The following is a 17718-nucleotide window of genomic DNA, read 5'->3' on the forward strand; positions in this document are numbered from 1 at the left end:
TGACACTGTTGTATCTGTTGTTCAATGTGAGAAGGATCCCACTACCCCATGTGTTACTAGCAGAGTCCTCTACTTCAGGTGTCAGCCTAAGGCTAAATACAATTTGTACATTTTATGTGGCAAGAAAGCCTAACCTTGCTCACCCTTTAATTGGTCTGTACTTGCTAAATTACTGATCCGTCACAACCCAAACGATTTCCACAGCAGCAGAGCTGTTTCTGAGACTAACCATTTCTTTTCCTACTTATGAGATTAGGCACATAAAAAGATAGGCTATGCCTTTCTTTTCATGTTTTGGTTATGCCTATTTCTTAATGTACGGAGTTCTAAGATTGTGTTGCAGTAGCGGCTCCTGGAGGGAGTGCTGCAGTGCGGTGAGGTGCAAGGTGGTTGGTAGTAAATTATGGCATACAGCCGAATAGAGTTAAGTAACTTACTAAATAAATGAAACGAATTACATTGCGCGCCCTGCATCGCCATTTGTGTGTCTTTTGTTTTCTCACCCTAAGTGCGCCAGGTATGCCCAGACGTGGGTCCCGGGCTCACTGTGCCACTGGAATCAAGCTTTTCTGGCTGAAGAGGGGTGTAACCCACAAACTGGTCCTAGGATGCTTGTTATTGGTCCAGGCAGAACTTGGCTTGTCGGTTCAGGCTGGACTGTTCCCATGAGGCACAGGTTCGAGACTGATTTGCATATGGCCGGGTCTAAACTGGGGTGGCATGGTGAGCAAAAGAATGATGGATTTAACCTGGATCTCTTGACTGGGGTTGAATGTTTTGATTTGTTCTGCATTCCGTCCATCAATTGTGTGTCTTTTGCTTTCTCACCCTAAGTGCGCCAGGTATGCTAAGGCCTGGGTCCTGGGCTCACTGTGCCACTGGAATCAAGCTATCCTGGCTGAAGAGTGGTGAAACCCCGAAACCGGTCCTATGATGCTTGTTTATGGTCCAGGGAGGACCTAGCTTGGCTGTTCGGGCTGGACTTTCCCATGAGGCACATGGTCAAGACTGATTTGCATATGGCCAGGTCTAAACTCAAGTGGCATGGTGAGCAAAAAAATGATGGATTTAACCCAGATCTCTTGACTGGGGGTAAATGTTTTGATTTGTTCTGCATTCCGTCCATCAATTGTGTGTCTTTTACTTTCATGAAGTGGGCACTTTCTTGCTTAACCATCCTGTTTGCCTCTGCCTGTTTATGTATTTACTGTTTGGTTTTGGAGTTAAAGGAGCTAAGAATGTGCATTTACACTAGACAGTCACAAGGAGGGTGGGTTGAGGTAGGTCCTGCCTTTCCTGTGTGACTCATAACAAGGCTAAATAGACCTTTTCTGCATTTAGAGTGGTGAGAGGAGTTTCCACTAGCACTTGAATAGGCTGAGTCTGCTCTGCACAGTGCTGTCTCCCCCTCCTGTAGTGGAGCTAGACCAGGGAGGACAGACTGGTTTTCACTGAACTCAAAGACTTTCTGCCTAAAACTTCAAGGAGAAAAGTAGTATAATTATTGGTGCCCTGACCCAAGAACTTTAGAACTCGGTGGACTAAGGAACCTGCCAGGAAGAAGAGCTGGAGAAGAAAGTGAGGAGGAACTACCACTTTGTTTTGTAATTTGCTGTGTTGGCCTGCAGTGGTTCCTTCTGTCTTGGGCAGTGAAAAGAATGGATTGGCCTTTCTGCAACATATTTCCTGAGTTTCTCCAAGGACTTGAGGAAGAGCTTGACCCCTGTCCAAGAAGTCTCAAGAACATCTGCTACAAGCACTGGGAACTGTGCGTTTTGTGCTGCAACAGAAGAAAACGCAACCTGGCGCTGCGCACTGCGATCCTGGTCTCACCACCACCGAGCCACTACTTGCACTGCGACCTGAGGGCATCGCATTCTGTACTGCCCCGCTTCACATCGTCACACTGGTATACTCAATAACGACGCTCCATGCCAACATTAATGCCACTGCCTGCAATGTGTCCCAGGGGCACTGCTCATAAGTAACTCGGCATACCGCCCCCATCCCACATCTTAGCCTTGGCCTACTGCCTACAGCACCATCGACTCCAGATCATCTACCAAAGACAGCACTTTAGCAACAATGATGTCGCTTTAGGTACAGTGATCTGCCAGTACTGCGACAAGCACCTCTCCACTTTATTCCACAGCCCTGGTCTCTCCACCGCCGTTGGATGCTGTCACCGGGGAAACAACCTTTACAACGCAACTTTTACACCACACTACCTTTACAACAAAACTTTTAAAACGCAACATCCATTACAACGCATGCATTACAACGCACACCACTACACTGCATGCCATTACAATGCAGTCATTACAACGTATACCATTACAATGCATAGCATTACAACACATAGTACCCTTACACTATCCAACACTTAACCTACTGTTGCACCCGCTGCAGTTAGAATAGTAATTTTTACCCCTACAATATCCAACACTTACCCTACTGTTGCACCCCCTGGAGTTTGAATAGTAATTTTAACCCCTAAACTGTCCAACACTTACCCTACTGTTGCACCCCCTGGAGTTAGAATAGTAATTTTTACCCCTACACTATCCAATACTTACCTTACATGCAATGTAATGTTATGCGTTGTAATGGTATGCGTTGTAAATGTAGTATGTGTTGTAGTGGAATGCGTTGTAAAGGTAGTTTCAAAGAATTCGTTGTAATGGCATGCGTTGTAATGGTATGCGTTGTAATGGATGCTGGGGTGTAAAAATTGCATTGTAAAGGTAGGCGTTGTAAAAGTATGCGTTGTAACGTCATACATCCCTGTCACCGAGCCGCTGCCACCACCATGACCTGAGGGCACTGTCCAACCACTGCACTTCACACCATAGCCCGGATGCCTACCGGCGCTCCTGCATTCAACCTCACGGAGCTCAATCTGCAACCTGTGTGACTTCAAGGGCTCGACGACTCCTGCACCGACCAACACCTGCCGAAGCCACTTCTACTGTTTGCAGGTCTCCCGGCACCATATCTGGCCTACGATGCCACGGTCAGCCAGAACTGTTGGATTTATTTGTTCACAATGCAGTAATTTGGAGCTAACAAATTCAAGAATTGTATTTTAAGTCTATTTTTGCAATCTTTGTACTTTGATTACTGTATGTTGGATTTTTAGCATTTTGGTCTTGTTTTAAATATTGGCTATTTTTCTATCACTGGTGTGGTGCCCTTTTTTAGTGTTTTCGCTGCATTACTGTGTGTTATGAGCACTTTACACATTGCCTCTGAGATAAGTCTGCTGCTCGTTTCAAGCTACCAAGGGGGCGAGCAGGGGTAATTTTAGACGTATAATCCTCTTACCCTGACTAGAAGGAAAGGTCTGTACTTGGACAAGGTGCATACATTTACCAACTAGAGACCCCCATTTCTAACAGACATCATACACAAAGACAACATAAAACATTTGAGAGACAATCTATTTTCATTACATCAATGGTAAACTCAAAATTTCATCATTTCAGAACCATTAAGGAACCATAGTTTGTTAGGCGCCTATCAATCAGTATTCAGACCCTCCTATAATACCGAAACAGCCCTATCTGCAGTAGTAGATACTAACTATCTGGATATCCCTGGAAGCCAGAAACCCTGCAATGCAAGTTCTGCTTGACCTATCCGCAGCATTTGATACCATCTCTTATTCCATCTTGATACAGCGTCTCCACTAAGCAGGTATCCAGGGTACTGCCCTCGACTGATTTAAAAATGTACTCAAATACAGGGTCCAAACAGTCTCCATTGACAATTACCACTCTAAAACGATCTCCTTGTCAAAGGGAGTCCTTCAGGGTTCCTCCTTAAGCCCTATGCTTTTCAACATCTGGGTAGCCCACCTAGCCCAGTTAGTCTAGTCCTGCAGGTTTAAAATACTTTCTTATGCAGACGACATTAAAAACATCCAACAACAGATCCCACCTCCATGAGAAAAATGCAATCTGGATGTCCCTTAACTGTCTCCAACTGAATAGGGGCAAAACAGAGATCCTTCTGTTTGGGGAATCCCAGCTCTACTGGATGGATGACTGGTGGTCGGCTGAACTTGGCCGGGCCCCATCGTCTAGCAAAACAGCAAGGAATCTCGGTATACTTTTGATCATCAAACTTTCAATGAAAGACCAGATTACTTCCATCTGCGGCACTTGCTTTGGGAACTGCGCCTCTTTCGAAAAATCTTGCAATTGCTTCCGGGAGACATTCACCCAGGCATTAATCATTAGCCACTATTAGACTATAGAAATGCTGTAATCCTCCCTTTAAATTAATCCCTTGTATCTAAAATGCAGATGGTCTAAAACGCATCTGCCCGCATGGTCAAGTCCTTTTCTCCACGGACACCATCAACCTCCATGCTCAGAGCCCTTCATTAGGTCCCCATCCGAAAAATAACACTGTTCAAATTGCTCTACCTTACTTACAGGCTCAAGTCCTAAATATCTACAGGATAGACTCATGCCGTACCTCCCTGACAGGAGTTTAAGATCCAAAAACGACCTGCCTCTACATAATTGGTGTATTCGAATGTAAAAATATGGTGGCTGGGCTTTCTCCAAACTTGCTCCGTACCGGTGTACTAGGCTCCTACTAGTCATCTAGGCATGCTCCACTTTTTCTGGTATTAAAAAACATCTTAAAACCTGGGGGCATAATATCAAGACGGGAGATAAAAATGATCGCCGCTTTAAAGGCAGAAAACTGCTGCTAAAGCAGCGATAATGGGCTTGATAATATGCACTATGGAATTCCAAGTGTATTGTATTGATATAGCGCTTATCACCCAGGGGTCTCTAAGCGCTTGCCTTGGGAACCTGTCCTGGCTTTTCCCTGTGAGATAGCCCCTACAGGGCATCCCCAAAGTGAAAGCCTGGCATCCCGCCGCGGGGGGGGCGTTGTGGAGATTAAGCAAGCTTAATGGCCAGAGTTGCAGAGTGTGAACCCATGATTATGTCAAGCACCGAAGCGAGAATTATCGAGTCCGTGGACATTTGAGCTCAAGACCCTGGTCCCGGGTCTGACCTCTGCTTCAGGGTCTGCCTGCTCTAACCAGCGAGCCACACTTCTCCACATTGAAGCTCAGGTTAGATGTACTTCACATCTAACATGGGCTTCAATTGGAATTCCAAAGAGCATATTATCAAGCCCATTATCGCAGCTTTAGGTGCAGTTTTTTGCTGCTAAAGCGGCAATAATTTTATCGCCTGTCTTGATAATATGCCCCCTGGTTATTTTAATTAGCTGCCTTTCTTTTCATTCACCTGATGGTAATAGCACCAACATGCCCTTTTGGGAACTTGTCATTGGGCTATACCAAGAACATATTAACATTACATAACAAGGTATGTATCAATGCTTTTTGATTGAAATCGAGTCGCAAAACAGAGAAATGTTACCAATTTGGGTTTTTTCAGTGTTTTATATAGCGTAAACTTGACTCGTAGGTATCAGATCACTTTACATGAGCACCGGCTGCGTTGGACAAGGACACATTATTTTTTTTGTTAGGCGCTGGGAGATTAATTGATTTGCCTGGAATCACAGGATGTTGAGCATCGCTGCCGAGACTCGAACCCGACTCCCCGGATTTGAGGTCAACCACCATAGCAGTTAGGCCACATACTCTCCCCAAATAGCTCAAATGCGGTGGTGATCCATTCGCAAATCGAAATGGAGTTCGCTTGGGACCTCTCACCCTTTATGAATAATAAAAAAATATTTAGGGTAGTAGGGAGTAATCCAAGGGGCCTCTTCCAAATCTTAAACAAAACCTTTTCTTTGTAAATGCTGCCCAGTTCCTTTATGAAAATCGGCTGCATGTTCAAAAAAGCTGACTTCAGTTAAAATGCGATCACAGACATGGTGATCAGCTTACCCCTGCACACGGTCAGCCCTGTGATGGCTTCCAAACGCAGTGAGTTGTAATTTATGACCTACCTCATGAATATTGCTGAGGCAGGTCGGATTGCAACACACTACAATTCAGATTTTTGCAAACTGACACCTAGGTCGGTTCGCAAAATGCCTTTCCATTCCCAAAAAAGTGAGTGCACAATTTTTTACTATTTTTTGCAAATGGAAATTTCCTACCTCAGGCACAGAATCTTTTAGAAAAGTTCAATGTAACTACCATAATGCTCTTGTGGTTTCAGCTCAGCGCCAGCCATGGCCAGAAGGTATCTTTCATTATTTTTAATATGTCATTAATAGGCAGAGAATAACCAATGCCATGCTTCGTTTGTTAAACATCTGGGCTGCTTCAGAAGGAAGGAAAGGTTAATTAAACCTTTTTAACACACAGCAGAAATGCAGAGTTGAACAGAATCAACACAATGTCATTCTCTACTCTGCAGGAGGCAGCATTTTGCCTTTGAACGCTTATAGTAGCGCTGACATGAGCCACAATTATTGTTTTGTCCTTGATACAATGTTCAGGAATTGCTGTAGGATGTGGGTGCTTTGGTAGAAATGCCGCTTGACTTATTACAAATAACTTCTTCTTCCAATGGGTGGCAGGTGTTTGGGCTTCCACTGGACTGATATGGAGCAATCTTCAGTGGATTTCAGGTGATGTAGCTCAACATTCATTTTCCATTTGTTGGGGTAATACATAATCACGAGTAGTTCACACTTGCATATATTCCTTTGCTACACTAACATGAGATGTTAGAACGTGAAAGTAATAATATGAATCATGGTGTATTAGGAACATTCATTGTAAACGTGAAGAAATCAACTTTGAAACTAGATGTAACTAGCTGACAACATTAACGTGAAGAATTTGTGCATTCGCTGACAATTATTTGTGTATTTGATGTACTTATGTTTGTTTCAGGGGTTAGGCATCGAGAGAAGGGGATACATTGAGTATTGATACTGATAGCAGAGAACTGCTGTACCTTCTTATTGGCAGGAGCTTGGGAATCAAGGTCATCTCACCATGCTTGGGAGCATCTCTGCCTACTGGAAAATTACCAATGAGGAGGTGGCCTGACTGGATAGCATGATCCACAAAGGATCCTGGAATACTACCTGTACTATAGATGTATCGTTCCTAGGGAAAGTGTCCTGGGACTTCTATCTTGCCTTGAGAGAGAGAGCATCTTAGAACGAGCTCTGTAGCTTTATGCTGCTTGACCCAACTAATGTGGAGAGACTTCTTAAGAAGGCTTCGCATGCTGACACCTTAACTGGTCTAGCCTGGGAAATGCTACGTAAGGATGTCACGTTAGTGGTAATGCAGGGAGAGACTAATGCTTTATATCCATGAATGTTTAATGAAGGGGAGCCTGGAAGTCTGTTCCATAATCTTTTGTATCCTGATTCTCAAATTAATTATCTTGTGCATGTTGCACTACCTTAACTTCATCCTTAGATTTGGCTTTGTATTAGGTCAAATGTATTTCTACATCCTCACTTTGAGGTGCCTGTACGTCCAGTTATTCTTGGCTTTGTACTAAATTAATTAATATTATCTGGTAGTCTGTGTTCCTTAAGAGTCATAGTAAATTGGAAATAAAATAATTGATCTGCTAACAATTTCTCTTCCCCCCATGCTTTCATGCTAAGAAAAAGGGGCATCGACTCGAGGTTCAAGAACAAATCTAGAACAGGGAACTCTGCTCCTTCACAGGTTTACCCTGGACCTGGTTATCAGTGCCTATTATTATCAGTTGCTATATTTTTATAAACAAATTGAATTTTTCAAGACATAGAACACCCACGGAGATAGATGAGCAGTAGCGGCTGCGTCATCTATTGTTCCACAAGGGATTGGGTGCCGGAATGCCAGATGGATGGCAGTCACATTCACGTGGGGAGGTTGGTAAGTTCCTTCTCCCGGTGAAGGCACACCGTTATGATTTTGTATTTGTGGCCCATGGTTGTGATAACATTCATTGTATTATTGGACAGACCCGGAAAAATACAGAATCTAATTGAATTATAGTTATGATAATTGCTTAGCACTTTGAATATGTTGAGATTGTGTGTGTTAAGGACCTCAGCATGGTTCATACCCTCACAAGAGGTTTTTTTCACACACCATGTGATGCATGACACATATGTAATGTGGGAGGTATTGTTACAAGGAGCCATTTTCAGCAAATAAATAGCACACTGCATAGCCATGCATATAGGCACATTGTTGTGATTTTGTATTTGTGGCACATGGTGATGACAACATTCTTTTGTATCATCTGATAGACCCGGAAAAAGACAGCATGTAATTAAATTATAGTTATGGTAATTTCTTAGCACTTTGAGGAAATTGAAATTGTGTGTGTTAAGGACCTTAGCATGGTTCATGCCCTCACAAGAGGTTTTTCACACACCATGTGATGCATGACACATACGTAACATTGGAGGTATTGTTACAAGGAGCCATATTCAATATGTAAATAGGACACTGCATAGCGATTCATGTAGGCACATTGTTGTGATTTTGTATTTGTGGCACATGGTTATTATCTGACAGACCTGGAAATAGACTGAGTCTAATTGAATTATAGTTAAGGTGAATTGTGCTGCACTTAGAGTAAATTGTGATTATGTGTTTGGCTCTGAAGAGACCCTTTCACTAACATAAGGTCGAAACATCGACTACTATCTCTTGATTCACACATCTTTTTTGACCCACATTGTGTAATGTGAATGCACATGTTTGATTCAGAACAACATTGTATAGAACCAGGGAGGTTTCACAGTTTCTTCTAATATATATTGTATGTAGTTATGCACTCATTTGGGCACTGAGTCGTCTGTACATTTATTATATTAAGTTGTACTGTTATTTGCATGTAGGAAAATATATAAAATCAACAGATACTCTTAGTTTATATGTTCTTTGATACATACAGTCTAAGTGTTGATTTACTACTGGATTGTTGAAATAATACATTTACTGTTTGTCTTCCTACACTTTTTTGAAGGAGGTTGACCCATGTGGTAGAAAGAGACCCACTGTGGCTCTGTTGATATAGCTAAAACTTTTTCTGACCCAGCCTTATCCTTTTTCGTGTGTCATCAGCTGGGATTATTATTAACTGCAAACCAAATTGTCTATCTTTCCATGGGCACTGACCTGATTGACTTTGTCCCAGCCCTTATATGTGGCTTGCCCTGACCAAACTGATTGGCTGCCTGGAAGCATCAGGTCAAGGCATGAACAACTGGATATTGTAATACATTTTCTATTGGCCATCAACTACATATCATTCACAGATGCTCCTGGCCCATAAACATAGTATGCAATAGACTATGTCCCAGACCTACCGACCTTTCAGTAGCATTGGTCTGGCTAGACTTATTTCACCCCAGTCGTGCAAGCCTTTGATGGGCCATAGGCCTTTCGGAGACACGATAGGCTTCCAACAACTTTGCATCTTCACCTGGACTCTGCCATCTGTGATTCCACCCTGCCAATTGGTGCCACCCAGTCCTGGACCCTTGGAAGTGGGATTAAGGTGCTTTTCCAAAGTCTGTGGATCCAGTAAAACCGACGCATCTCCTCTGCTGCGCGGCATAGCCCCCAGTAGAACCAATGCATCTCCGCTGCTGCATGGATTGGATCCGTCGCAAAGACTTGCATCACAGCCACAGCCCGCATCACCTTTAGAACTGCAAGTGATGCATCCTCAGCACAGGCCCTCGTATCTATCATCAACAGTAGCCTTGACTATGCTGGACTCCGCATCACCGCCTCGTAGCTCCTCGGAACTGTGGATCTCCCTGACTGAATGACGCAATTCTGACACCAGACTTCTCATCGCAAGACCTTGCTGATGGGATCCTCGTTATCAATACAACCGGTCCTCACACCAAGGCCTCGCCGCATCTTAGAACAGGTGTATCACTTCGGCTTCGAGATGCATCTTTGACATGGAACCACTCAACACTCTATGGTTGGCCTGATTTTGTGACGTCACAGCCAGGCACGAACAGATAGCCACAGTTGGGGCTTAACATGTTCTGGTGCTCTTTTCCCTAAAAAGTTTAAAATTCAATACTTCCGGTTCTACTAATTGGATTTTTGTCATTTTGTCATTTGGTCTCGTTTTATTTATTAAAACCCACTCTCTTTCTCTAAGACTGTTGTGGGGTCCTGTTCTGGTGTGTTGTCACTGTGTTACTATTTGAAGACTTACACAAATACTTCAGAAATTGCCTCTGAGTTAAGCCTGACTCTTCTGTGTCACCAAGCATGCCTGACCCTTGCTTCTCCCACTCTCAACACTCAGGTATTTTTACAACCTATTCGGTGCATAATTTGTGTCAACAATGGTGGAAACATTGCACTCTCTACAGTTAAACATTTTTCTCTCCTGTCCAAAGATTTGGATTTATCTGATTTTTTATTGGGCACTAAGTCTACTCGTTCTAAAAGATTTATTTTTTCGACATGTAATAAAATTTGGAAATTGTCAGAAATGAAGCTGCTGCTGATAGATAATTTGGATGAAGAGCTTGTTGTTGATAATATAATTTATACACTGTCTGAATAACATCTGTTATTGATATCATGCAAAGTGACATGTCGACATTGTATCATGGGCAAAGTCAGCTTAGATCTATTATGCAGTTCAGCTTAACCCTACAAATCATCAAAATTGGGAATGTACCCTGGTGTTACCTAAATTCCTGTCACCTGTTTTTGCTCTTTAATTTGACAAGCAAACAATAATTGATGGTGAAATATGATACCACATACACGATGTTGCACCTAGAGAAGTTAGAACTGCTCCCATTTACAATAGCTGTAACACCTTTTGCTGTATGGCTAATACTCATTCATGAGTTATGGTCACTCACATTTTCATATTGTTGTGAACCTGTCAACAAAGAGGTCTTTTTTACTGGAAAGGAATGCGACTTCTCTGTTGGACATTCACTCGTTTGCAAACATGTACTCATTGACAGTGCATGTAATGCATCAATAGTGAATTTGGCCTGCTATGTAAAAGGAATACCAGCAACCGCAAGACTCCCACTTGTTACAGTCTTTTCGAATAAGCACATTCTTCGATGTTTAAGAATCCACATGCTCCAGGAACTGCACCTTGATTTGTCATTGTCATTCTGACCTATCTGGTTTACCTTCGTGCAACCCATGTTTCACTGCCTCTGGTGCCCCTTCGAATGGGAAATTGATATTTTCCTGCCTCTGGCAACGCCGGCTCCCAAGGACAAAGATCTGTTGATGATTCCATTAGCAACTCATTTTCAAAGTTGTCCCTTGGGCCTACTGCTTCATCAGAATGCGACTGTGAACTATGAGCCACTCCCTCCAGAGGAGACAAGTGCTATTGCACAGGGAATACTAAGTACTGGCTCTAATAATACAGATGTGGATTATCCAGCTGCTTTCTCAAGGATCAAGTCTGTTCTCTGGAACTTGTGAACTTGGCTGTGGCCAATCATTGTCAGCGGAGATGGAATCTGTTCTGTATTAACTTCCCCTCGAATTTGCAAGTAACATTGTGGTTACTTTTAACACACCATAAATTCAGCAGCTTTTCAGAGAGTTGACATTCTAAAAACAGAGTGGAATGAGGTTTGCAGAGAAAAGGTCCTGTGACAAAAGTGCTGCACAACCGAGATGTAGACCAACAGAATATGACTCTCAGGTATAGAGACCAGCATTAATCCCAGAGATCTTTTGTATAATACTGTGTTTTCATTGTGAGGGTAGGCTTGGGCTGATTTGTCTTTCGCTATGACAGGGCTTTTAATTGTGTACAGTTTATCAATTATGTTCATCACATTATTGACTTGTATAAGTCTCGTAATTACAGCACAGTTTCTCTATGGCACAGCACGTTAATTTCAATAAATATTGTAAACTTTCTCCATGTCTCTTTACTTTTATTGTGGACATGTGTGTGTGAGTGAGAGAGCGAAAGGTGATGACCTTCTAGAAGGTAAAGCACTATGAGTTAGTCTGGATTTGGGCCCATAGGTACTAATGTGGTATGGTAACTGAGTCCCTACATGTTGACGTCCCTTCAACGCAGTAATAGTTATATTTCTTAACAGAATCCGTGTAACAGCCCTAAACACAGTGCTAAATGTGAAGTCGGATTTTAGAATAGAATTTTGAAAATGCCACATTTAGAAAGTTGGAAAAACAACAGTTGATGGACAGAATGCAGAACATGTCATACATTCAGCCCAGTACAGAGATCTGAGCCTAAATCCATCGGTTTTTTGCTCACCATGCCATTCCAATTCCATGTCCTCCCTGGACTGGAAACAAGCATCCTAGAACCAGTTTCAGGGTTTCACTCCACTTGAGCCAGGATAGCTTGAGTCTAGTGGCATGACGAGCACAGGACCCATGTCTGGGCATATCCGTCCCACTCTGGGTGACAATTGCAAAAACAACAGTTGATGGACAGAATGCTGTACAATGTCAAACATTCACCCCAGTACAGAGATCAGGGCCTTAATCCATTGTTTTTTATTCACCATGCCATTCCAGTTTGAACCCAGCCATATGCAAATCAGTCTTGACCCTGTGCCTCATGGGAACAGACCAGCCCGAACTGCCAAACCAGGTACTCCCTGGACTGGAAACAAGCGTCCTAGGGCTGGTTTCAGGGTTGTATCCTTCTTTGGCATGTACCATATGGCTATATACATGTGGACACATTGTAATACATCATGTCCCCTTCACATTGCAGTGGCACTGTCAACACCACTTGCAGAGCAATTCCAGCCACTCTTCACTGATGACAAGGAGGACAACACCACCATCGACACCCAAGCCATCCAAGACATCATTGACAGCATCCAAAACTCACCTCCAGGACCACAGCGAGCCAGCTGCATTGAGGAGAGCCCACCCACTACCCAAAGCATCCAGCAGGAGGCACCCACAGCCCCGGCACTCCCCTAAGAACCCCAGGAGCAACACATGGCCTTCCAACTATGTGCTGGAGGTCCAGAGGGAGACCGCAGAGCAGACGTGGGTGGGGTTTGACCTCATGGCTACCAAACCTGACACCACCCTTGGGTGTGTAGCCCCACTGCATAGTCTCCAACGAGCCCTGACTGACATTGCTGGAGTCATGGCGAGGAGAGAAGAACACCTGTCTGCTCAGAGTTGCTCCAGCGATGTCAGCCTTGTGCTGGAACACATGCGGGGGCTCATGGAGGGCATGGTGCGGAATGTAGCAGGGATCTACCATGCCCTGCAGATCCTCATCATGGCATTGCTGACACAAGGCGTGGTGATGTTTAATGCTGCTGCCCCCACACCATCCACATCTCCGCCCCCTGGTGTGGCTATGCCTCCCTGTGTGGCAGGCCTAACCACTCCGGCACCTGATGTGTCATAGGCACACAGTGCAGCGACAATCAACCTCCGAGCACCTGAAGTGACAGTGCCACACAGTGTGGCAGATAGACCACCTCCGGCACCTGGGGTGTCAGTGTCACACAGTGTGGTAGATGATCCACCTTTGGCAACTGAGGTGACAGTGCCACACAGTGTGGCAGATGGACCACCTCCGGCACCTGAAGCGTCAGTGCCACACAATGCTGCAGCCGGTACAGCAACACCCACAGGTGGAGCAGTGCACATATCCGGGGATGAGGACGTGGATGGGCCTGTGATCAGAAGGGCTCAGTAGCATTCATTCCCGCCTCGTATTTCAGAAGAGAAAGCACTCTCAGGAGCGGGTTCATATCCATGAAGAACTAGAGGTACATCTGGGAAAATAAGAGGGTCATAAGATGTTAAACGAACTATGGCTGCATGATGATCAGTGTAAGAGAAAAGCAAAACAAGGAAAATATGAAAAATGTAAAGAATGTATATGCTATAAAGAAAATGTAAAGATTGTATTTATATGCGGGCATATGTTTGATGTGATTAGAATAGAAGTGAATGAATTATGTACGAACTTTGCCCATCTAGGGCGAGATTGAAGGACGGATATAGGGGAGAATGCAAAGAGGTTGCAAGCCCATCCAGGGCCTTATTGAAATATATTGTAACATTATAATTGATTTTATAGAATGTTTATCAATGATGATTAATGAATCGAAAAGTTTTGTTTTGCAATATTAACGCAATTGTAAACAGCGGGTTCAGAGATATACATGACTAGGTTAAGATGGCGCCCATACCTTTGTTGATCTGTCCTCTCTCTATGTCGTACATTACAATGTGCTGATGTAAATAAAAATGGCTGCCTCAGACGCGCACTTTACCGTCGAAGAAGGCAAAACGCCGAAACGCGTATGGTCGCTGTGGGTTTTTACAATAAACTTTGAACCCGCTCCTGAGAGTGCTTTCTCTTTTCTACTGAAATACGAGGCAAGACAGAGCTTCATTATATATATATATATATCCCCAAAAGCGCCCAGGCCTCAGAGACGCACTCCTCCAGCTGGTTTGTTTCAAAACATTTATTTGCAGAAGGTACAGGGTTACAGCTCCGCTTTTACCAGTTCATTAGCCTGACGCGTTTCAGAGCATTCATGCTCTTTCTTCAGAGGCTGTCTGTTTTGCATGCATTTTTTCAGGCTCCCACAGTTCCCTGCACGTTTATATCATTAGTTCATAGGCCTCCGGTGTGCCAAGTTAAGTTTAATTTAATTAGTTCAGATGCATGCTGGAACATGTAGGTATTTCCTTTTTATTTTTTCACCTTCAGTGGTTTCTGCGTGACAAAACCCTTCTTGAACCAAATTATTTTCCCTCCAGTGGGATCCAGAGCTGCAATCTTGTACTATTGTTCAAGCAGCCAGCTGCACCGTATTCACGATCCTGAAGGTGCAGGTCGGACGATCCTTTTGCTCACTGCAAGATGGTGCGAACTCCCATGGTTGGGCCAACCGCGTTTACATCTCCCCAAAAGCACCCAGGCCTCAGTGACGCACTCCTCCAGCTGGTTTGTTTCAAAACATTTATTTGCAGAAGGTACAGGGTTACAGCTCCGCTTTTACCAGTTCATTAGCCTGACGCGTTTCAGAGCATTCATGCTCTTTCTTCAGAGGCTGTCTGTTTTGCACGCATTTTTTCAGGCTCCCACAGTTCCCTGCACGTTTATATCATTAGTTCATAGGCCTCCGGTGTGCCATGTTAAGTTTAATTTAATTAGTTCAGATGCATGCTGGAACATGTAGGTATTTCCTTTTTATTTTTTCACCTTCAGTGGTTTCTGCGTGACAAAACCCTTCTTGAACCAAATTATTTTCCCTCCAGTGGGATCCAGAGCTGCAATCTTGTACCATTGTTCAAGCAGCCGCTTTTGGGGAGATATATATATATATATATATATATATATATATGAACACAAAGTTTTGTAGCTGTTCCCAAGCCTCTGGTTCGGCGGGCTCATGGCTGGGGTAGCCACCCCCAAAATTCTCACACGTACAATCCGGCGCAATCCTTCCCGGGTTGGATCGAAAGGAATCACACAGGAGCCGTGGCCTCTATTTCAGTGCAGATTTATTGCAGACACAAACGTCCTACGCGTTTCGGAGTGGAACACTCCTTCGTCACGGGCCGTGACGAAGGAGTGTTCCACTCCGAAACGCGTAGGACGTTATAGTGTTTTTCAGTGGCAAGCTAAACATCTTGGGCCGGATGTAGGTCGGTCGGTAACGGCCGAAAATCAGTATTTTCGGCCGTTACCGACCGAGATTCACAAAATGGTATGTAGGGCCACATATTTTACAGATTCGGTAAATTTACCGATCGGTAAATTTACCGAATCTGTAAATTACCGAATCGGTATTTTTACTGATTCGGTAACAATGAGATGTAGGTGGGACTCTTCTGAGTCCCACAAGCCTTACAGAATCGGTATTTTACCATGAAATCCAACTTCATGGTAAAATACCGATTCCGGTGTGCATGCACATGTGTGCATGCACACCTGTGCCATATGACAGGCAGACCTGCCCTTAGGGCAGGTATGCCTGCCACATGGCCCCCGAATCTTTTTTGGGTGTGCTAGAGGGTGTCAAAGTGACACCCCCTGCACCCTTGTCAAAATCTGTATTTACCGATTCGGTAAAGCCCATAGGAATGAATGGGGCATTACCGGTCGGTATTTACCGAATCGGTAAATACAGATATTTACCGATTCGGTAAAAGGAACATCTGGATGTTCCTACATATCCACCCCTTAGATTTACCGATTTTTAATTACCGAATCGGTAGAATTCGGTAATTAAAAATCGGTAAATCTATTTTACCTACATCTGGGCCAGAGTTCTATGCATGGGAAAATTTGAAGAGACACTAAAATATGAAAATGTAACAAGTAAAGAAGATATACATGTATTAAAAGGTCAAGTTCCAGGACCATGCTTGTTAAGTAATGTAACTGCTCAACTTATGAGTCTATTAGCAATGAATTGCAATGTCTCAACACATCACCCAGGTCTGAGAAAATATCCTAACTTATTTGATGGACTAGGTAAATTAACAGACAAGAAGATTACTTTACATATAAACGAAACTATAAAACCAGTGGCACAAACACATATGAGAGTCCCAGTTCATATGCAAGAAAAAGTAGAGAAAGAGATTAATTGTTACTTGAACACGATATAATTGAAGAAGTAACAGGTCTAACACCTTGGCTAAGTCCCATTGTTATTGTTCCAAAAAAAGACACTGATGACATCAAACTATGTGTGGACATGAGAATTCCCAATACAGCTAATGAAAGACATCGATATCCAGGCCCTCATTTAAATGATATGATAAGTAGTACAAATGGGGCAACAGTATTTATAAAACTTGATTTATGCAAAGGATATCACCATTAAAATAATTGATAATCAGTCCAGGTACATCACAAAGTTTTAACACATTTGGAACTGTTAAGATATAAACAATTGCATTTTGGGATCTGTTCACCAGCTGAAATCTTTCAGAAAATTATCAAGAATATCATGAGGCCAGTACAAAACTGTATGAATTAATCAATCAATCAATCACAGTATTTATATAGCGCACTACTCACCCAGAGGGTCTCAAGGCGCTAGGGGAGGGGGGTCCGCTACTGCTCGAACAGCCAGTTCTTGAGTTGCTTCCTGAAGGCGAGGTGGTCCTGGGTCAGGCGGAGGTGGGTTGGGAGGGAGTTCCATGTCTTGGCGGCGAGGTAGGAGAAGGACCGTCCCCCTGTGGTGGGGGACGGTGGCGAGGGCGTGGCCGGTCTATCGAAGCTGGCGTTTGGGAGCGTAGAAGTTGAGGCGGCTGTTGAGGTATCCTGGTCCTTGGTTGTGTAGGGCTTTGTGTGCGTGGGTGAGGAGTCGGAAGGTGATTCTCTTGGTGACCGGGAGCCAGTGCAGGTCTCTCAGGTGTCCGGAGATGTGGCTGCGGCGGGGGATGTCCAGGATGAGTCGTGCTGAGGCGTTCTGGATCCGCTGAAGTCTTTTCGGGAGTTTGGCGGTGGTGCCGGCGTAGAGGGAGTTGCCGTAGTCCAGACGGCTGGTGACAAGGGCTTGGGTGACCGTCTTCCTGGTCTCGGTGGGGATCCACCGGAAGATCTTTCGTAGCATGCGCAGGATGTTGAAGCACGACGAGGAGACGGCGTTGACTTGTCTGGTCATGGAGAGGGTGGAGTCCAGGATGAAGCCCAGGTTGCGTGCGTGGTCTGTTGGTTTGGGTGCGCTGCCCAGGGCTGGGAGCCACCAGGAGTCGTCCCAGGCGGAGGGTGAGGATCCCAGGATGAGGACTTC

This window comes from Lissotriton vulgaris, chromosome 2_2 (genome assembly GCF_964263255.1).
Source record: "Lissotriton vulgaris chromosome 2_2, aLisVul1.2, whole genome shotgun sequence".
Classification (NCBI taxonomy): Eukaryota; Metazoa; Chordata; class Amphibia; order Caudata; family Salamandridae; genus Lissotriton; species Lissotriton vulgaris.